The sequence below is a fragment of the Cervus canadensis genome, chromosome 5, assembly GCF_019320065.1.
Source record: "Cervus canadensis isolate Bull #8, Minnesota chromosome 5, ASM1932006v1, whole genome shotgun sequence".
NCBI lineage: Eukaryota > Metazoa > Chordata > Mammalia > Artiodactyla > Cervidae > Cervus > Cervus canadensis.
The window spans coordinates 58693418-58717399 of NC_057390.1; the positions used below are offsets into that span (position 1 = coordinate 58693418).

Here is a 23982-nt window from a genome sequence, read left to right on the forward strand (position 1 = left end):
TAAACCAGCGTTCTTGGACTTCCACTCTAGTCTGGATTCCCTGAGGGAAGGGTAAATTGAAAAACCAAGTCTCCCAACCAGCCCCACCCTTCCAAGACATCATGGTGACTCATGGGAGGATGGTAGAGAGAGCTGACAATCTCTAAGCAACATGGTTTTTCAAAACTTGACCTTTTCAACAGCTACTCCCAGGAACAGGGCCAATTAGTGAGTCCTGCAGATAGAGCAGCCTGTCCTAACAGCTCCCTTCCCAGCTGCATGCCTTCCAGTATCTCTTGCTGATTCCAGGTCTTGAGTCTCCCTAGCTGTGTGGATCACAAAAAACTGTGGAAAATTCTTCAAGAGATGGCAATACTAGACCACCTTACCTGTCTCCTGAGAAATCTGTATGCAGATCAAGAAGCAACAGTTAGAACTGGACATGGAACAACACACTGGTTCTAAATCGGGAAAGGAGTATGTTAAGGCTGTATATTGTCACCCTGCTTATTTAACTTATATGCAGAGTACATCATGTGAAATGCCGGCCTGGATGAAGCACTAGCTGGAATCAAGATTGCTGAGAGAAATATCTATAACCTCAGATATGCAGACGGAGAGGGCGATGGCACCCCACTCCAGTACTCGTGCCTGGAAAATCCCATGAACGGAGGAGCCTGTGGTAGGCTGCAGTCCTTGGGGTTGCTAAGAGTCGGACACGACTGAGCGACTTCACTTTCACTTTTCACTTTCATGCATTGGAGAAGGAAATGGCAACTCACTCCAGTGCTCTTGCCTGGAGAATCCCAGGGATGGCGCAGCCTGGTGGGCTGCCGTCTATGGGGTCACACAGAGTCAGACACGACTGAAGCGACTTAGCACCCAGCAGCAGCAGATATGCAGATGACACCACCCTTATGGCAGAAAGTGAAGAAGAACTAAAGAGCCTCTTGATGAAAGCAAAAGAGAAGAGTGAAAAAGTTGGCTTAAAACTCAACATTCAGAAAACTAAGATCATGGCATCTGGTCCCATCACGTCAAGGCAAATAGATAGGGAAACAATGGAAACAGTGACAGACTTTATTTTTGGGGGCTCCAAAATCACTGCAGATGGTGATTGCAGTCATGAAATTAAAAAATGCTTGCCCTTTGGAAGAAAAGCTATGACCAAACTAGACAGCATATTAAAAATCAGACATTACTTTGCCAACAAAGGTCCGTCTAGTCAAAGCTATGTATTTTTCAGTAGTCATGTATGGATGTGAGAGTTGGACTATAAAGAAAGCTGAATGCTGAAGAATTGATGCTTTTGAACGGTGGTGTTGGAGAAGACTCTTGAGAGTCCCTTGGACTGCAAGGAGATCCAACCAGTCCATCCTAAAGAAAATCAGTCCTGAATTTTCATTGGAAGGACTGATGCTGAAGCTGAAACTCTAGTACTTTGGTCACATGATGTGAAGAACTGACTCATTGGAAAAGACCCTGATGCTGGGAAAGATTCACCAACTCGATGGACATGAGTCTGAGCAAGCTCTGGGAGTTGGTGAAGGACAGGGAAGCCTGGCATGCTGCAGTCCACAGGGTTGCAAAGAGTCAGACACGACTGAGCGACTGAACTCAACTGGCTCAGTGATGATGTACCACCTCTAGAGGGCAGCTCAGAGCAGGGCTTTAACTGAGTTCCGGAATGACAGCACCACAGATTTTAAAGAAACTGTTCAAATGTCCTGGAGTACATTAATGAAACAAGCCTACACTCTTCTACAGAATGTCACAATTTTCACTGCCTTCTCAAGTCATTTGCAGAACTCTTGGACTCCTGTGTACAGACCAAAAATGTATACAAGTATTTAAACTAAATGGAACTATTTGATAAGAGTTGCTAGTCTTACAAAGAAAGAACTGAGAGGTTTCAAAGGGAAGGATTTTTTTCAGCTGAGATAGTGAACAAGGCATTCATTGAGGAGATGGCCTTTGAGCTGGGCCTTACAGATGGACCTAAATAAGAAGAGATACAGCAGAACAGGAATGCCTAGACAGTGAGAAATGTTTGAACAAGATTTTGAAGCTATGAAAGAGTCAGCACAGCAAAACGAGAAGTTGTTTTTTCTAAGACTGAGGTGTCCTATATCCAAGCCAAGACCTGAGAAGAGAACAATATTTTATCAAATCTAAGATGGCACAAATGTATCAATTGCAAGATGCACTCTGATTTCAGAGATGTTTTCATCATTTAAAAAATGTGTTTTACATTTCTCCATAGAAGAAATACAGATGTCCAACCAAAATATGAAAAGATGCTCAACATCACTAATTATTAGAGAAATGCAAATCAAAACTACAATGAGGTATCATTTCACACCAGTCAGAAGGGCCATCATCAAAAAGTCTACTAACAATAAAGGCTGGAGAGGGTGTACAGAAAAGGGAACCCTCCTGCACTGTGGGTAAGAATGTAAATTGGTACAACCACTATGGAAAACAGTCTGGAGGTTCTTTAAAAAACTAAAAACAGAACTATCATTTAACCCAGCAATTCCACTCCTAGGCATACATCCAGAGAAAATCAGAATTTGAAAGGACACATGCACCCCAACGTTCACTTCAGCACTATTTACAATAACCAGGACATGGAGGCAACGTAAATGTCCATCAACAGAAGACTGGATAAAGTAAATGTGGTAGATATATACAATGGAATATTGTTCAGCCATAAAAAGGAATGAAACTGCATCATTTGCAGAGACATGGATGGGCCCAAAGATTGTCATAAAGAGTGAAGTAAGCCTGAAAGACAACAACAAATATTGTGTATTAACACATATATGTGGAATCTGGAAAAACGCTAAAGATTATCTTATTTGGAAAGCAGAAATAGACACATGAACATGGGGAACAAACATGGATACCAAGGGGGGATGAGAGGGTGGGAGGAATTGGGAGACTGGGATTGATATATACCACTACTATGTATAAAATAGGTAACTAATGAGAAACTGCTATATAGCACAGGGAACTCTGTTCATTGCTCTGTGGTGATGGAAAGAGAAGGAAATCCAAAAAGCGGTGATATACGTATACATATGGCTGATTTACTTTGCTACGCAGCAGAAATTGACACAGCAGTGTGAAGCAACTATATTCAAATAAAAGAAATAGATGGATAAACTGTGGTATGTTCATGGGGTGACATGTTATTTATCAATAAAGGAAATGAATGCTGAATAGCACAGGATACAGCAGAACTTTAAAGCATACTGCTAAGTGAAAGAAGCCAGTCTGAGAAACTATAAGTTTATGATTCGTACTCTTTGACATTCTAGAAAAGGCAAGACTTTGGAGAGAGCAAAAAGATCAGTAGTTGCTAGGAAGTTCAGGTGGCTAGAGTGAGGTGGGGAATGGATGACTAGGTGGAACACATGGGATTTTTTAAGGCAGTGAAATGATTCTGTATGATACTGTAATTGTGGATTCATGTAATTATCCAGATGCAACCTATGGACTTCTGTTACAATTAATGTATCAGTATTGGTTAATCAATTGAAGTAAACATAGTATATTATAGCATGTTTATTTATAAGAGGAGAAACAGTGGGGAGGGCAATGACAGGGTGTAAAGGAACTCATTGTACTTTCTACTCAATCATTCTATAAACCTAAAACTGCTTGAAAATACAGACAATTAAATAAAATAACATCACTAACAAAAAACAAGTGTCTTAGAATAGATGAAACACAATTAGTAAGGGTCATAAAGGTCAGTAAGGTCTTAAAAATCAGATAGGAAGGGTAAATGGTAAGGAAGGGGGACCCTAGAAGGCTTCTGAGCAGGGTTGTGATATGTTTTATGAAAATTGCTCTAGTTTCTGCAAGGAGGCCAAGGTGAGCTATGTTGTGCTAAAGCCACTGCATTAGTTCAGGGCCAAAGGAGCTAGAGGGGTGGCGATAGGAACTTAAAGGTCAGACATAAGAGATATTTTCAAGGAAAACCCAAGTGAGTCAACCACATAGACATGCTGAATGAGAGAGGAGTCAAAGATGAATTCCAGATGGGTAATGAGGAAGAATGTGTTATGCCTGTCATATTTTATGTTTCCAACTTATGTTTTCTTCTTGCATGTTTTTTCCTTTCCTGATTTTGTCTAGACAGTAACTTCTGTAATTCCTTTTCTTCTCTATTTACTGTTTTAAAATTTTGTATTTCTATTTTTATAGTGATAATGGTGGCTCTTACATATTTAAGCCTACATTTTTATACAGACACAAAAAATTAATAGCTACTTCTTCTCAAAAGGAATGGAATATTTAATTGATTTTTCTTTCCTTGTCCATCCACACCCTCATCCCTACCCCTTTCAGGCTTTGCTGATATTATTACATTTAGAATTTTATTTGGGTGCTAGATTTAGGCACGTTTCATATCTAGTCATGTGTTAATTAATTATGCTATAAAAGGCAAAGGAGAAAAGGAAAGATATACCCATCTGAATGCAGAGTTCCAAAGAATAGCAAGGAGAGATACAAAAGCCTTCCTAAGAGATTGGTGAAAAGAAATAGAAGAAAACAATAGAATGGGAAAGACCAGAGATTGCTTCAAGAAAATTAGAGATACCAAAGGAACATTTCATGCAAAGATGTGCTCAATAAAGGACAGAAATAGTATGGACCTAACACAAGAGAAGGCAATGGCAACCCACTCCAGTACTCTTGCCTGGAAAATCCCATGGACGGAGGAGCCTGGTAGGCTGCAGTGCACGGGGTCGCGAAGAGTAGGACTTCACTTTCACTTTTCACTTTCATGCATTGGAGAAAGGAATGGCAACCCACTCCAGTGTTCTTGCCTGGAGAATCCCAGGGACGGCGGAACCTGGTGGGCTGCCATCTATGGGGTCGCACAGAGTCAGACATGACTGAAGTGACTTAGCAACAGCAGCAGCAACAGAGGCAGAAGATATTAAGTGGGGCAAAAATACACAGAAGAACTATACAAAAAAAGATCTCAATGATCCAGATAACCATGATGGTGTGATCACTCACATAGTGCCACACATCCTGGAATGTGACGTCAAGTGGGCCTTAGGAAGCATCACTATGAACAAAGCTAGTGGAGGTGATGGAATTCCAGTTGAGCTGTTTCAACTCCTAAAAGATGATGCTGTGAAAGTGCTGCACTCAATATGTCAGCAAATTTGGAAAACGCAGCAACAGCCATAGGACTGGAAAAGGTCAGTTTTCATTCCAATCCCAAAGAAAGGCAATGCCAAACAATGTCTAAACCACTGCACAATTGCTCTCATCTCACACACTAGCAAAGTAATGCTTAAAATTCTTCAATCTAGGCTTCAACAGTATGTAAGCCTAGAACTTTCAAATGTTCAAGCTAGATTTAGAAAAGGCAGAGGAACCAGAGAACAAATTGCCAACATCCACTGGATCATAGAAAAAGCAAGAGAATTCTAGAAGAACATCTACTTCTGCTTCATTGACTATGCTAAAACTTTTGACTGTGTGGATCACAATGAACTGTGGAAAATTCTTCAAGAGATGGGAACCAGACCATCTTACCTGCCTTCTGCGAAACCTGTATGCAGGTCAAGAAGCAACAGTTAGAACTGGACATCGAACCACAGACTGGTTCCAAATCGGGAAAGAAGTACATCAATGCTGTATATTGTCACCCTACTTATTTAACTTATATGCAGTGTATATCACTAGAAATGCCGGGCTGGATGAAGCACTAGCTGGAATCAAGATTGTTGGGAGAAATATCAATAATCTCAGATATATGGAAGAAAGTGAAGAAGAACTAAAGAGCCTCTTGATGAAAGTGAAAAAGGAGAGTGAAAAAGCTGGCTTAAAACTCAGCATTCAAAACACGAATATCATGGCATCCAGTCACATCACTTATGGCAAACAGATGAGGAAACAATGGAAACAGTAAGAGACTTTATTTTCTTGGGCTCCAAAATCAGTGCAGATGGTGACTGCAACCACAAAATTAAAAGACATTTGCTCCTTGGAAGAAAAGCTATGACCAACCTAGACAGCATATTAAAAAGCAGAGACATCACTTTGCCAACAAAGGTCTGTCTAGTGAAAGCTTTGGTTTTTCCAGTAGTCATGCATCTAGTCATACGTGGCCATAAAGAAAGCTGAGCACTGGAGAATTGATGCTTTTGAACTGTGGGTTTGGAGAAGACTCTTGAGAGTCTCTTGGACAGCAAGGAGATCAAACCAGTCAATCCTAAAGGAAATCAATCCTGAATATTAATTGGAAGGACTGATGCTGAAGTTCCAATACTTTGGCCATCTGATGTGAAGAGCTGTCTCATTAGAAAAGACCTGATGTTGGAAAGACTGAATGCAAGAGAAGAGGACGACAGAGGAAGAGATGGTTGGATGGTATCACTGATTCAATGGACATGAGTTTGAGCAAGCTCCAGGAGATGGTGAAGGACAGGGAAGCCTGGCATGCTGCAGTTCATGGGGTCACAAAGAGTTGGACATTACTGAGTGACTGAACAACAAATGCAAAATACTCCCCCCAAACAGGATCACTTTCAAGCCATCAAAAATATATTAAAACTTATGGAGACTTCTACTCCAAGGCCTGCTATGAATTTCAGTTTATGGTCCATGTTGTGCTAATTCCTAATAACTCCTAACTACCTCTTAATTGTTGCAACTTTTAATACTGCTGTAATTTATGTTTTCCTAATTTTTTTTTAGCTTTACTGCTCTTAAAACTCTGACTGATTTAGCATATGTCTTATTCTTACCCCAAGATGCATGTTTCTAGAATAAAGTGTAGAGTTTTAATTGCTGCACCTTAATGAAACCATGAGAGATATTCAAAAGGAGCACAGAAATATAATAAAGTGCTTGAGGAGCAAGGGCTGTTGCTGTGTAGGGACCAACAATAATCATTAGGGATATTATGTTTGGGAAAAAAATGACTTCTAGGGCATATGGTTACAGGTTTTGAAATCAAGAAGCAAAGACGAGGTGAGTTTACTGGTAGAATACTTACACTAATATTAGAATATTTTATGAAAACTTTTAAGAAAAGAAAAATTAAAGCTGTTGAGTTTCACAAGTTATTTTCCTAGACACCTTCTTTTGCCTCTTCATGTCTAATCGTTATCCTTCTCTGCCCTGCTCTGGCCCTGGGAGGCTGACTAATATGGACAGTATCAACAAATTCCCTTTCCCTCTGGCCAGGGTTGGGTCTGGCCAGTGAGGTGGTGATGAGAAGCCCAGAGGAAGGAGACGGGGAGGTCGAGGGGAGTGAGGTTGGGATATTTGTTCCCCAGCTCGCTCTCTACCATGCTGTGCAGGGTTGGCTGAGTCTATCTACTGCAAGTTGCCACTCTTGTCAGACAGCTCTCTCCATAGTCTTTCTGGGTTCTGGGAAACATATCCTCCCTTGCCCACTCAAGACTTGTGGGCAGTAACAGCTCCCTATTGTGCTCCCCAGATACGTTTATCCCTTGTTGATGTCTATAAACTTTGCCCATATCTTGTAAATAGTGCGTTTACTAACTTCCTTCAATTGAATGGAGTATGCAATCCATGTCCAGACACATGCTGGACCCTGACTGACACATTATTGCATCTAGAGATCCCTCCACCCAAGAAATAGTAATAGTAGAAAGTGCAAATGTAAAAATGTGACCATGGTTAAAAGAGATGACCCTGACTTTGGTCACTATGTACCATTTTGAGACTGTATTATTGGAACCAGGGGATACCAGTTGGGCTGGGTGGTTGAGTGAATATAGGCTTTTGCTTTTAGAGAATGGATATTTCTACCATCAATAATCTTGAGACATGGTTAATCCCCATGTAGGAAAAAAAGTGATACTATGTACTGTGGAAGGAGGGGCTTCCATGTGTCTCTGGATTAAGGATCCATTTGTCCCTAGACCTTGAAATATGAAGAGCAGGTTTGTGCGGGTGGTTAGCTATTTTCAGGGCAGTAGCATCATTAAGCTTCTGTTTTTGTCAGGAATGGCAATAGAGACAACAGCAGCTCAGAGACGAAAATAATCAGCACTTGAGGTCTTGGGGTAAGGTACCCATAGCCTGGAAAAGCCTTGTATCTACTTCTTAGCCACACTGAAAAGTGGAAAGTATTATCAGGATGTTCTATTCAGACCAAAGGGACGAGTTTCTTTTTCCCGAAGCTAAAGTGGGGGCAACAGTGGGCATCGGTGGAGAGAACTAAGTCCATGACAGAGAACACTCCTGAAGGTCAACGCAGCAAGGAGAAGGCCAGAGAGGACACTTGGGAAAGCTCTATTTCAGAGAGCTTTATATACCAACAAAGGTAGTACAAAGTTTCAGATATTGTTGAGGGCACTTTGAGAGAAGTGAATTTCCAGCACACAGGCCGGTAGGAGAGAATGCTGTCATAATTTTAGTATAAAATGAAAGGATCCTTTCCATTGTAAGTCATAGACTGTGAAGTTGGGAGTACATTGGTTGCAGAAATAGCTTCCATAGGGTCAGGTAAACCCTATCTTTAGTGGACTGATAGCAGTTTACTTATGGAAAGTGAAACATATTCCTGAGGACTGATACTGAAGAAACCAAGATTCCCTTCCACAAAACTCCCTTTGAACTTCTGCTTCAGTCAGAATGCAAGATTAGATGGGTATGGCAACATTTATGGATTTTGTTTTCATTGAGGTTCTGCAATTCACTTTTCCCTGTACTAGAGACAGGAATAGTTCTTGGAGCTTTCACAGGGCTGATGTGACGCCTGATTCCTATTTTGGTTTAAAGGAACTTAGACTCTCATTAGTGGCCAAATCAACTCTCAGTAGTCATATGAACCTTGCACGTTTACTAAGAACTTGCCCTCTGCTCTGGCAAGAAGTAAGGGCCCTATGTGCCAGCTAAAAGCACATCACCTGACAAACTCTAATATAACGTGAAGCCTGGACTCAGTTTATGTAAGCAGTATACCCAGGTATCATCTAAAAAATATTGTTATGTTATTAGCTTGGATCAGATACACTTCTCAAGATTTTTTAAATGTATCAAGAGTAGCTTCACATATTAAGAGTTCTGTAAAAGCTCAAGAAGAGAAATTACTGAGAAATAAATATCAACTCTCATAGGAAAAATAATTCCTCCCGTCCTTGGAAAACGTTAATCAAACTTATAACGGGGTCCAGCTAGCTTAGCACCTCAAGATGATAACCTGGGATAAAGAGAAACTGATACTTAAGGTTTTAACATAAACTTTCCTATGAACCAGATCCTCCTGAATATGGTTAGAGTCTGAAATGTCAGGCTTTCTCCTGTCCACTACCACCAATTATGTATAACTGGGTTCAAATATTCTACCTCAGGGACATTTTGTTTCTCCACAAGCATAAACATTCCTCTCTTCCCAGGAACTTGTGAACCCTCCTCAAGGAGTTTTTTGCCATGTGAGGGAGGGAGACCCCACGTGGTCTGATGTACCTAATCTGTTCCTGTGACATCTGATGGAAGAGTGCATCTGCACGGCTCCCTTGCCTCCCTGTCCTCTTTCGACCTTTCTGTTTAAACTTGAAGTTATCTCCAAGAGCATGTGACTCAAGCAGCATGGGATCAGGGATCAGGGCTGAAATATTATAGACACAGTGGATCAGCAGCCAAGGCGCAGTTCCTCTGACTCAGGCTACGCAGTGTTCTGAGGTTTCGTTTTCTGGCAGCCATGTCACTCAGACTGTAATGGCTTTGTAACTCTGAGGAGTAATTCTGAATTACAGCATGGCAAGATTCCTGATGGATGAGCTCATTTTCTGGGTGTACTATCTGGGCACATTATGTCAACTATATTAACTTGAATAAAACCTGCAAGAAAGAGGAGGGTTTTGTTTCTAATTTAGTTCATCTTAACTCTGTTAAGGTTGTGATTCCATTGCTCATCCTGACTAGCATGTGGTTACAGGGATGGCAAAGTGTTTCCTGTATCAAGAGGTCAGACATCCTAACATTGCCTCTTTGTTGGCACTGTAGGATAGGTGTTGGCTGTCTACCATTCAATATCTACTATATCTTCAATATCAATGTTACAAAAGGAAATGTCTATGAGGACATTCAGAAAACTGAACACAGGCATGGGCTTTCAAGAGTCTAGTCTATTTCTACAACAAGCAAGTTAGACTAGTCTTCATACCAGTTTGCCCACAGCAGAGCAACAGCTTTTAGGAAAATAGGCAGATGTCTTCTTATGTGAAAACTAAATGGTAATTAATTTTAGTCAAACAGTCAAAGTATGCTGAAAGGGCAAAAACCTGACTCCTGGCAACTTTAAACTTTTTTTCAGATTTTTTTTTCTCAGAACAGACCTCATCAGAATTGGCTTCTTCCCTTAAAGCAATTCTCTTAATTGACTTTGAGGTTAATTATAGTACAAATGTGGCCAAAGGGCAATAGATCTGCACTGATGGAAGTATTTCAAGGAACACGTGGCAGAAACTTACCTAGATTGTTGCTTTAGTTCTGTCTGTCCAGGAGCAGAGGTCAGTTGGCTAAAACACCTTTGCTGTCAATAACTTTATGCCCTTTGAGTCTTCAGAGAATTCTCCTTAGAGGCTCACAGGGATGTGCTCCTCCTACTAAGAAAATGTTCATTGCATTAATGCCATGGGTTTTTCCCTTCAGAAGTAAATTTAGGAAAACAGTTTATCAATTTCTTAAAAGGTTAAACAGAGTTTATTGTGTGACCCAGTAGTTCCATCCCAGGTATATAACCAAAAGAATTGAAACAGGTACTCAAACAAACACTTATATATGAATTTCATAGTAGCATTATTCACAATAACCAACAGGGGGAAACAACCCATCAATAGATGAATGGATAAACAAATTATGGTATACACGTATAACAGATGGAGGAGGGCATGGCAACCCACTTCATCCTCATGGACAGAGGAGTCTGATGGGCTACAGTCCTTGGGGTCGCAAAGAGTTGGACATAACTAAAGCAACTTAGTATGTACACAGGCACATATAACAGAATATTATTCAGTCATAGAAAAAGGAATGAAGTGCTGATAATGGTACAATGTGGACAAACCTTGAAAACACTGTGTCCAGTGAAAGAAGTCAGATACAAAAGTAACATTCTATATGAATCCATTTATATGATTTACAGAATAGGTAAATTTATAAGACAAAGAACAGACTGATGGTTACCAAAATCTGGAGGGAGGGAGGTATGGGATTGCTTTTTTTTTGACTTGTGCCGGGTCTTCGTTGCTCTCCACAGACTTTCTCTAGTCGCAACAAGCAGGGGCCACTCTTTGTGGCAGTGCGTGGGCTTCCCATTGCAGTGGCTTCTCTTTGGCACTAGTGGTAAAGAACCTGCCTGCCGATGCAGGAGACATAAGAGGCATGGGTTCAATACCTGGGTTGGGAAAATTCCCTGGAGTAGGAAATGGCAACCCACTCCAGTTTTCTTGCCTGGAGAATCCCATGAACAGAGGAATCTGGCAGATTACGGTCCATAGGGTTGCAAAGCGTCAGACATGACTGCAGTGACTTAGCACGCACATACTCTTGTTGTGGAGCACAGGCTCTAGGAGCGTGGGCTTCAGTAGTTGTGGCTCATGGGCTGAGTTGCTAAGCATCACCATATGATCTTCCCAGACCAATGTGTTCCCTGCATTGGAAGGCAGATTCCTATCCACTGTGCCACTAAGGAAGTCTAGTAGGGGATTTCTTAATGGGGCAATGAAAATATTGTAGAACTTGGCATAGATGTTAGTTACACAATATTGTGAATGTACTAAATGCCACTGGATTCTTCACTATAAAATGGCTAATTTTATGTTATGTGAATTTCACCTTAATAAAAGTTCAATTATCTGCATTACATGCTGTGCAACTCAGAATATCCTTTGATCCGAGGCAACAGGACTATAAGTCACAGGGAGTGAAACAAGGGTTTGGACCAGTTACTAACAATGAGAATCTACTTCAGCCACCTGTAATGTTCAAGATTCATAAAGAGGAGCCTGACAGTTCACCAAGGAGAGAAATGATACCTAGTCCTCATATTTGTTGGCAGCTGCTTCAAAATAGAAGAGGCATTCATCTCTCTGACAGCAATGGCACTTGAGATTCCATTTTTATCATGCTTTACAAAAATGTGTTTTCAACTGAAAACTGATGCTCTGCTTTGTATGAAAAAAAAATCTTGCAATTGGTGATGTGCAGAAGAAAAATGACCTATTTCTACTTGTACATTCCACTGCATTTAAATTCTTAGTGCAAAGATAAAGCCAAGAATTCTCTGCTTCTCAGGGTCAGAGGTGTCAGAATTGCCATTAACCATAAAATCAGAGGGGCAGCAATGGTAATTAAGTCTTCAGGAAACAGACCAGTGAGGACTCGGGGCAGGGGGGAGGGGGAAGAAGACAATGATATAGGGATTTAGTATTTAAGGGATAGAATCACATGGAATGGTGATTATCTGTCCTCTCTTTCAAAGGAAAGAGGAAATAAGTCTAAATATACAGATAGGCTTCTATTCAGCATTAATGTGTTCTTGCTGCAAGGATTAAAAGAACCTGAAATAAGGCACCAAGGAGGGCTACCACATTTCTTTAGGAGATATTTAAACTCTGGGAAGCTGATGGACGTGATGAGTTCTGAAGTGACAGTTTACTTCTCTGACTCTAGGGAAGCTGTCACAGATCAGAATCTTTTTTCTCTTTAGAAAAAGGCATCTATCTGTCTGATGTCTTAATAGACCTCTCTACCTGTATGTAACATAATTCCTTCATGATTACTTTCTTGTCCTAATCTTAGTGGGGATAAGGAACAAAGACATTATTCAAAATACAATCTTTCAAACAGTTGAAGCTGATTGCAATAAGCTCATCTCCACCTCAGATAAGTTTTGCATTCTCTGGGTAAAAGAATACTAGTTCTTAACTTGATCATCTGTGGCATTCTTATCATTATTCTAAACCTTTTTATTGTAGTCCAAAATCACCTTTATGATTGGGCAGCCTAACTTTAGAAAAGAAGCAGAAGTGCCATCTGAATAAACAGGCAAACAAACCCAGGATGTATATGAGTTGTTCACTTACTTGGTTCCTAGGATAGTGGTTACTGTTCTATGGACCACAAAAATGCCTTCATTATCGAGAAGATGCAGCATGCAGTAAAGGGCCAAGGGATGGCCAGGGAACAAGGAGGAGGAGCCACTGGGTAATCTATTAGAAAATAACTGGCCCTGCAGGTAACAATTCCTCAAATTAAATATTAAGAACTCAACTGGCCTTGCCTTATTCTTTTCCTACTTTCATGTTTCACAAGGCCAAAGGCAAAAAAATAACAGACCCAGAGCCAATGTACAGTAGAACTGAAGTTAGAATCCAGGAGAACTTTACTGCCAATCTAGTGCTCAGTCCACTAAAGTAGGTAGGCTGCCCAAACATGGAAGCCCAGTTAACATAATAAATAGATTGTGATGGTGTTCACATAAGCACTCTGCAAAAAATATCCTGTAATCTCATTTTGGTAGTAATTTGATGTTTAGATCAAATTGACATCTCCACACTTCTTCAAGCATGAAATATGTTATAAAGACTTATTGTTGCTTCATAAAACAATAATGCAAGCAAGACCATAAACTTAAACATTTGAATAACAAGTAATTCTCACGACACTTGCATTTATTACTTTTATGGGTCTGTATGGCACAGAGGTTATGGTGGTGATTTACCAGGTGTGAAGTCTCTGAATACCTGTTTGGTGCGGGAAAATGTCAGCCTGTAGATCAAAGTCGCATGATACACTCGGTTGTAAGATTCTAGTGTTAGAGCCTCAGGTCAAAGGCTAGACTTGCTCCTATACTTTTCACTTTTCACCTTCCAGGAGAATTACAGTGCATCGTACTTATGAGCTGCTAACAAAATTCTCAGCTAGATCTGAGTCATTTAGAAAACAAATGGCTGGAAAACAGGAAACAAAGCATGATGAAATTTATTTTCAAATGGAAAATTGTAATTGGCTCATTTTGAAGGGAGAAAGAAAGAACACAACTCATCAAGACAGCAGAAGATAAATTATGAAAAATGGAATGGAGAATTCAGACAAGAAATAAGATGGGTTTACCTCAAAGCATATCTAAAATCCAATTTTTAAAAATAGAATATTATAAACACTCAGAACCAGTCCTTCTGAGTGAAAAGGAACTTCTAGACAAAAGGCAGCCCTGGAATACAGAGGCTCTGGCACACTCTTGTTTTCTGTCACCATGGAGGAGTATAGCTCCATGTTGATCCTGGGGTTATAAATGTTTATAAGCATAGGTCTGGGTAGGCAGTAGTTTTCAGCTTCACACAAGCCATTTGGAGGACCCTTGGGAGGTCACTGGGTCATATCCTTATGCAACAAGGACTTGACCTACTGAAACACTAGGGGTGAGTCCTAACAGTACCAAGACTGGGCATTGAGGGAACAAGCCATGCTGAGCACAGAGGGTGGCAATCTGGATGGGCTGCACAGTCAATAGAAGTCATTCAAACAAGAGGATACCAAGAGTGATCCTAGAGGTCAAGCCAAGATGAGAACCAAGATGAGGAACCAGATGTCAGAGCCAAGGGCAGAGCTTAAGCCCCGTGGCAATATTCAATTACTTGGGGCTGAGACAGTGACCTTTTCATGCTGTTCATGGGGTTTTCAAGGCAAGAATACTGAAGTGGTTTGCCATTCCCTCCGCCAGTGGATCACGTTCTGTCAGAACTCTCCACCATAACCCATCCATTTTGGGTGGCCCTACACGGCATGGCTCAAAGTTTCACTGAGTTAGACAAGGCTGTGGTCCATGTGATCAGTTTGTTTAGTTTTCTGAGATTGTGGTTTTTATTCTGTCTGCCCTCTGATGGATAAGGATAAGAGGCTTATGGAAGCTTCCTGATGGGAGAGACTGACTGAGGGGGAAACTGGGTCTTGTTCTGATGGCAGGCAATAAAGGACAGAAATGGTATGGACTTAACAGAAGCAGAAGATATTAAGAAGAAGTGGCACGAATACACAGAAGAACTATACAAAAAAGATCTTCACGACCCAGATAATCACGATGGTGTGATCACTCACCTAGAGCCAGACATCCTGGAATGTGAAGTCAAGTGGGCCTTAGGAAGCATCACTATGAACAAATCTAGTGGAGGTGATGGAATTCCGGTTGAGCTATTTCAAATCCTGAAAGATGATGCTGTTAAAGTGTTGCACTCATATGCCAGCAAATTTGGAAAACTCAGCAGTGACCACAGGACTGAAAAAGTCAGTTTTCCTTCCAATTCCAAAGAAAGGCAATACCAAAGAATGCTCAGACTACCATACAATTGCACTCATCTCACACACTAGCAAAGTAATGCTCAAAATTCTCCAAGCCAGGCTTCGACAGTACATGAACCATGAACTTCCGGATGTTCAAGAAGGATTTCGAAAAGGCAGAGGAACCAGAGATCAAATTGCCAACATCTGTTGGATCATCAAAAAAGATAGATAGTTCCAGAAAAATGTTTACTTCTGCTTTATTGAATATGCCAAAGCCTTTGACTGTGTGGATCACAACAAACTGTGGAAAATTTTTAAAGAAATGGCAATACCAGACCACCTGACCTACCTCCTGAGAAATCTGTATGCAGGTCAAGAAGCAACAGTTAGAACTGGACATGGAACAACAGACTGGTTCCAAATTGAGAAAGGAGTATATCAAGGCTGTTTATTTTTACCCTGCTCATTTAACTTATATGCAGAGTACATCATGAGAAATGCTGGGCTGGATGAAGCACAAGCTGGAATCAAGACAGCTGGGAGAAATATCAATAACCTCAGATATGCAGATGACACCACCCTTATGGCAGAGAGTGAAGAAGAACTAAAGAGCCTCTTGATGAAAGTGAAAAAGGAGAGTGAAAAAGTTGGCTTTAAGCTCAACATTCAGAAAACTAAGATCATGGCATCTGGTGCCACCACTTCATGGCAAATAGATGGGGAAACAGTGGAAACAGTAGCTGACTTTATTTTTCGGGGCTCCAAAATCACTGCAGATGGTGATTGCAGCCATGAAATTAAAAGACGCTTGCTCCTTGGAAGAAAAGTTATGACAAATCTCGACAGCATATTAAAAAGCAGAGATGTTACTTTGCCAACAAAGGTCCATCTAGTCAAAGCTTTGGTTTTTCCAGTAGTCATGTATGGATGTGAGAGCTGGACTATAAAGAAAGCTGAGCACCGAAGAATTGATGCTTTTGAACTGTGGTGTTGGAGAAGACTCTTGAGAGTCCCTTGGACTGCAAGGAGATCCAACCAGTCCATCCTAAAGGAAATTAGTCCTGAATATTCATTGGAAAGACTGATGCTGAAGCTGAAACTCCAGTACTTTTGCCACCTGATGTGAAAAACTGACTCATTGGAAAAGACCCTGATGCTGGGAAAGATTGAAGGCAGGAGGAGAAGGGGACGACAGAGGAGATTGTTAGATGACATCATCAACTCAATGGACAGGAGTTTGAGTAAGCTCTGGGAGTTGGTGATGGACGGGGAAGCCTGGAGTGCTGCAGTCCATGGGGCCACAAAGAGTCGGACATGACTGAGCGACTGAACTGAACTGAATGAGGCAGTGACCAGATATCTCAGACAAAAGCAACATATGGGGTGTTGGAGAAAGAGGGAGAATTCAAAATCCTTCACCTAACATTTTGATTTCTAACAATGATGATTTTTTAGGCCCAGCTAATTTGCAGTGGGTTAAATTGTAGCCGCCCCCCACCCCCCAAAAAAATCTGCTCATGGATTCACCCCTGGAATGGTGAATGGGACCTTATTTGGAAAAAAGGGTATTTGTAGATATAATTAAGATAGAGACAGGATCACCCTGTGTTATCTGGGTGATAAATTCAATGACAATTGCCTTTAGAAGAGATGGCAGAGGAGAAGACACAGACAGAAAGGAGGAGAGGCCGTGTGAAGACAGAGGCAGAGACAGGAGTTATGGAGCCATGAGTCACTGAATGCGTGGAGCCCCCAGAAACTGGGAGAGGGTGGGGAATTCTCCCCTAGAGCCATTAGAGGGAGCACAATCCTGCCTATACCTTGATGTCAGACTTCCAACCTCTACAACTGTGAAAGAATAAATTTTTGTTGTTTTAAGCAATTAAGTTTGTGGTCATTTATTACAACAGCCCTAAGAAACTAATATACCAATTATACTGTGCTTCTCATGAAGGGGTGTCTTAAAAGCCCATATGACTTCTAATACCACCATCTACCTCTGCACAACGCACACACAGTCAGCAGCCTAAAACAAGGGCTCCTGGGGTGGCAAATAACTATCTGAAGACTGAGTATGAATATGCCGGAGCTCAATCTGTTTCTGGGTTTTTCTGGTACCTACCGAACTAGCAGAAACGGTATATAGAGGGGGAAATAAATCTATTATTACTTAATAAATGGGATTTGTTTAAAGCATTGAATTTTTCAAAACATGGGGTACAAAAGTAAAAAATTTTTAAGAATTTGGTTGATTAAAAAGTAATTGCTGTTTTGGACCATGAATTTTAAATCATTATAGCTAGGCTCAAACATTTTTATTAATCAAAAAATGAGCCAAACAATCAACACATTTTTGCCAAAGAGAAATAAGTTTGTTTATCCCTCAGCATAAAAATTCATGCTTTGGAATTCGACAAACTCTTAGCATTTTCTCCCTCCTACTGGTTGTGGAAGAGTTTTCCCTGCAAGATGCTTGAAGAACTGGTAGTTAGTTGGTGAGAGGTCAGGTAGAATATGGTGGATGAGGTGAAACTTTGTAGCCCAATTCATTCAACTTTTTAAAAAAGTATTTATTTACTTATTTGGCTGTGTGGGGTCTTAGTTGCAGCATGTGGATTTAGTTGCCCCACAACATTTGGGATCTTAGTTCCCTGACCAGGGATTGAACCTGCATCCTTTGCATTGCAAGATAGATTCTTAACCACTGGACCACTGGAGAAGGTCCTCCTTCAACTTTTGAAGCATTGGTTGTGTGACCTGTAGTAGGGCATTTGTCATGGAGAAGAACTGGGCCCTTTCTGTTGACCAATACTGGCTGCAGGTGTTGCAGTTTTCAATGCATGTCATCAGTTTGCTGAGCATACGTCTCAGATGTAATGATTTCGCCAGGATTTAGAAAGTTGCAGTGGCTCATACAGGCAGCAAACCACCAGACTGTGACCATGATCTTTTTTGGTGCAAGTTTGGCTTCGGTAAGTGCTTTGAAGCTTCATCTTGGTCCAACCACTGAGCAGGTCATCGCTGGTTGTTGCATACAGTCCACTTTTTGTCACACATCACAACCAATTGCAAAATGGATTGTTGTTGTTGCATAGAATAAGAGAAGACAACACTTCAAAACAACAATGTTTTAAATTTGTGGTTAGCTCATGAGGCACCCACTTTTTCAGTTCGCTTCAAATGCCAAACAACTGTAGAATGTCAACATTGGTCAACATTGAGTTCTTCGGCAACTTCTCGTGTAGTTTTAGGAGGATCAGCTTTGATGATTGCTCTCAATTGGTCATCGTCAGCTTTCAATGGCTGGGCACTATGCTCCTTACCTTCAAGGCTCTCGTCTCCTTTGCAGCAATTCTTGAACCACCACTGCACTGTATGCTTGTTAGCAGTTCTTGGACCAAATGCACTGTTGATGTTGCAAGTTGTCTCTGCTGCTTTGTGACCCATATTGAACTTGAATTTAAAAAAATCACTCAAATTTTCTTTTTGTCTAACATATTCTTTATAGTCTAAAATAAATATAAACGGTGAGTGGTAAGTCATTAGCAAAAAAATAAAGCAAGAAATATGCATTAAAATGATGTATAAGATAACCACATTAATTTAAGAATGTATTCCAATATCAAATTGCAAAGTTCAACAATGCAAAATCACAATTACTTTTGCACCAACCTAACAGTAAAAAAATTTACAGCCATAGTTCTAACTTGTTTACCTTTGTCTTACTGTCTCTGGGGTGGTGACAGGATCTCCTAAGACTGGGCTTAAATTGTCCCAAGACAGGGTCACTCCATACTATCATTTTCTGTACTATTCTGTTTCTTCATTGTTGCATATATTATTTAAGTGAACTCAAGAGAACAAATTCTGAAAGAGACAGGAATACCAGACCACCTGACCTGCCTCTTGAGAAATCAGTATGCAGGTCAGGAAGCAACAGTTAGAACTGGACATGGAACAACAGACTGGTTCCAAATAGGAAAAGGAGTACATCAAGGCTGTATATTGTCACCCTGCTTATTTAACTTATATGCAGAGGACATCATGAGAAACGCTGGGCTGGAAGAAGCACAAGCTGGAATCAAGATTGCCGGGAGAAATATCAATAACCTCAGATATGCAGATGACACCAACCTTATGGCAGAAAGTGAAGAGGAACTAAAGAACCTCTTGATGAAAGTGAGAGAGGAGAGTGAAAAAGTTGGCTTAAAGCTCAACATTCAGAAAGCTAAGATCATGGCATCTTGTCTCATCACTTCATGGCAAATAGATGAGGAAACAGCAGAAACAGTGGCCAACTTTATTTTTTGGGGCTCCAATATCACTGCAGATGGTGACTGCAGCATGAAATTAAGATGCTGCTCCTTGGAAGAAAAGTTATGACCAACCTAGATAGCATATTAAAAAGCAGAGACATTACTTTGCCAACAAAGGTCTGTCTGGTCAAGGCTATGGATTTTCCAGTGGTCATGTATGGATGTGAGAGTTGGACTATAAAGAAAGCTGAGCGCTGAAAAATTGATGCTTTTGAACTGTGGTGTTGGAGAAGACTCTTGAGAGTCCGTTGGACTGCAAGGAGATCCAACCAGTCCATCCTAAAGGAGATCAGTCCTGGGTGTTCATTGGAAGGACTGATGTTGAAGCTGAAACTCCAATACTTTGGCCACCTCGTGCGACGAGTTGACTCACTGAAAAAGACCCTGATGCTGGGAGGGATTGAGGGTAGGAGGAGAAGGGGATGACAGAAGATGAGATGGCTGGATGGCATCACCGACTCGATGGACAAGAGTTTGAGTAAACTCCAGGTGTTGGTGATGGACAGGGAGGCCTGGTGTGCTGCAGTTCATGGTGTTGCAGTGTCAGACACGACTGAGAGACTGAACTGAACTGACTGAAGAGAACAAAAAATGCTTAGTAATTTGGAACTGTACTAAAAATTTATGCCTTTCTCTTGTGTATCAAATACACAGTCTTCAACTGATAAATATAGAATGTGAACTCCAATTTTTTTTTAAAAAAAATCACTGCTTAATTACTCAAAAGCTAGATATAAAGTCCCTGCAGGGTGGGAACTTTGCTTTGTCCTTTTGCTTTGCTTCACTTCAGATCTTAAGAACCAAGAACAGTGTCTGGCACATAGGAGGCACTCAAGCTTAAAGCCCCATTTGAAGAAAGTAAAAATGTCTAAGTGAAAGTTTTAGTTGTTCAATTGTGTCTGATTCTTTGTAACTCCACAGACTATAGCCCACCAGGCTCCCCTGTCCATGGAATTCTCCAGGAAAGAATACTGGAGTGGGTTGTCATTTCCTTCTCCAGGGGATCTTCGTGACCCAAGGATCAAACCCGCATCTCCTGCATTGCAGGTGGATTCTTTACCATCTAAGCCACCAGGAAAGCCCCAAAATGTTTAGTGTATACCCAAACATACTTTATGTAAGAATCATAAATTAAAAGTATTAGTGTTATTAGAATGAAGTATATATATTTCAATAATAGAAATAAAATTGCAATTCTCAGTTTTCAAGTGATTCTCTTCTGGCCTGTTCCATTCTGCTACTCAATAAAGCCAGAAACTCTCATCAGTCAGGCTGAAACTGTTGGTAACAAGTGCATGGAGTCTCGGATTGCATTCAAAAGTGAAAAAAAAAAAGTTATCTGGGTCATTTGTCATTTTAGATTATTGCCACTTCTTCTTTGTGTTAACACTGACAGCTCTCTCTGCTGAAAGTATTTGGGTTAGAGATGAAGTTAGGAACATGGTCTTGTATTTTCATAAGATTAAAAAAATATATATGTGTATATATATATATTTTGTGTGTGTGTATATATATTTTTAGATATATCCACATAAAGCCTTACCCAGGAAAATAACAAGTCACTTCTTCTTTTTTTCTCAAAAGCAACTGACAGTAATAGAAATAAAACAATTGTTCTTCACACTTTCTGATGGGGATTCCTTTAGATGCTCAATTCCTGTTTTAGCTAAATGGTTTTGTGACTGCACCTATGACTACTTCTCCATCATGGTGATGGGGCATGCCCACACTCTCTAAAGAAATGCTGGTTTGACCACCAGAAAGCAGAGTAGGAACAAACCTTGTTCTAGAGTAATTTAGCAATAGACCTGCTGTTGGAGTTCCTCTCACAAAAGGATGGGGGGCTGAAGACTAACAGCAAGAAGAGAGGTGTTTACTGAATTCTGCTTGTGTCTGATATTGTACCAAAAGTGATATGGTCATTAAGAGCATGAAATCTAGGGTCAAACTGCTTAGGTTTAAATCCTGGTTCCATGTCTTAGTAGCTGTGCATTCTCAGGTGAGTTAGTTAACCTCTCTGTGCCCCTTATAACGGAGAAGGAAATGGCAACCCATCCAGTATTCTTGCCTGGAGAATCCCAGGGACAGAGGAGCCTGGTGGGCTGCCTATGGGGTTGCTCAGAGTTAGATACAACTGAAGCAACTTAGCAGCAGCAGTGCCACTTATAAAAATACTGTTATTATTAAAAAGGAAACACAAGTCTTAAATGATACATTAGATGAAATGGATCTCTTTGATATCTTCAGGACATTCCATCCAAATGAAGATGGAATTCTTCAAGATGGCATTCTTCTCAAGTGCACATGTAACATTCTCCAGGATAGACCACACCTTGGGTCACAAATAAAACCTCGGTAAATTTAAGAAAATTGAAATTGTATCAAGCATCTTCTCTGACCACAATGCTATGAGCCTAGATATCAATTACAAGAAAAAAACTGTAAGAAACACAAACACATGGAGATCAAACAACAGGTTTCTAAATAACCAACAGGTTACTGAAGAAATCAAAAGGGAAATCAAAAAATTTCTAGAAACAAATGGCAATGAAAACATGACAACTCAAAGCCTAAGGGAGGCAGCAAAAGCAGTTCTAAGAGGGAAGATTATAGCAATACAATCCTACCTCAAGAAACAAGAAAAACATTGAATAGACAACCTAACTTTATGCCTAAAGCAAGTGGAAAAAGAAAAATAAAAAACCCCAAAATTAGTAGAAGGAAAGAAATCATAAAGATCTGAGCAGAAATAAATGAAAAAGAAATGAAAGAAACAATAGTAAAGAGTAATAAAACTAAAAGCTGGTCCTTTGAGAAGACAGACAAAATTGACAAACCCTTAGCCAGACTCAAGAAAAACAGAGAGAAGAATCAAATCAACAAAACTAGAAATGAAAAAGGAGAGATTATGACAGACAATGCAGAAATACAAAGAATTATAAGAGACTACTATGAACAACTATATGGCAATAAAATAGATAGCCTGGAAGAAATGGACAGATTTATAGAAAAGTTCAATCTTCCAAGACAGAACCAGGAAGAAACAGAAATTATGAACAACCCAATTACAAGCACTGAAATTGAAGCTGTGATCAAAAATCTGCCAAAAAACAAAAGCCCAGGACCAGATGGCTTCACAGGAGAATTCAATAAGATGAAGGAACACTTCCAAACTTATTCTACGAGGCCACCATCACCCTGATACCAAAACCAGACAAAGACAACACAAAAAAAGAAAACTACAGGCCAATATCACTGATGAACATAGATGCAAAAATCCTCAACAAAATTTTAGCAAACAGAATTCAGCAACACATCAAAAAACTCATACACCATGATGAAGTTGGGTTTACTCCAGGGATGCAAGGATTCTTCAATATATGGAAATCAATCAATGTCATACACCATATTAACAAATTGAGAGACAAAAACCATATGATCCTCTCAATAGATGCAGAAAAAGCCTTTGACAAAATTCAGCACCTATTTATGATTAAAACTCTTCAAAATATGGGCATAGAAGGAACCTACCTCAACATAGTAAAGGCCATATATGATAAACCTACAGCAAACATTATTTTCAATGGTGAAAAACTGAAAGCATTCCCCCTAAGATCAGAACAAGACAAGGGTGCCCACTTTTACCACTATTATTCAACATAGTTCTGGAAGTCCTAGCTATAGCAATCAGAGAAGAAAAAGAAATAAAAGGAATCCAGATTGGAAAAGAAAAGTAAAACTCTCACTGTTTGCAGATGCCATGATACTGTACATAGAAAACCCTAAAGATAGTATCAGAAAATTACTAGAGCTAATCAGTGAATTTAGCAAAATTTCAGGATACAAAATCAATACACAGAAATTACTTGCATTTCTATAAACTAACAATAAAAATCAGATAGAGAAGTTAAGGAATCAATCCCATTCACCACTGCAACAAGAAGAATTAAATATCAAGAAATAAACTTACCTAAGGAGAGAAAAGAACTGTACACAGAAAATTAAAAGACACTTATGAAAGAAATCAAAGATGAAATAAACAGATGGAGAGATATTCCATGTTCCTGGGTATCAATACTGTGAAAATGACTATACTACCAAATGCAATCTACAGATTTAATGCAATCCCTATCAAATTACCAACCGCATTTTTCACAGAACTAAAACAAAAAATTTCACAATTTATATAGAAACACAAAAGACCCCAAATATCCAAAGCAGTCTTGAGAAAGAAGAATGGAGCTGGAGGAATCAACCCTCCTGACTTCAGGTTATAGTACAAAGCCACACTCATCAAGGCAGTATGGTACTAGCACAAAAACAGAAACATAGACCAATGGAACAAGACAGAAAGCCCAGAAATAAACCCATGCACCTATGGGTCCCTTAATTC

The 23982-nt window shown here is 40.1% G+C and overlaps 1 long non-coding RNA gene across 2 annotated transcripts in view; it reads right to left on the reverse strand.

Moving 5' to 3' along the window:
• Positions 1-23982, reverse strand: part of LOC122441830 — a 115307-nt gene that overhangs the window by 36799 nt on the left and 54526 nt on the right. For both annotated transcript variants that reach the window (XR_006269448.1, XR_006269449.1), the window contains exon 2: positions 10461-10595. This is a non-coding gene — a long non-coding RNA (uncharacterized LOC122441830). The remainder of the gene's footprint in view (positions 1-10460; positions 10596-23982) is intronic.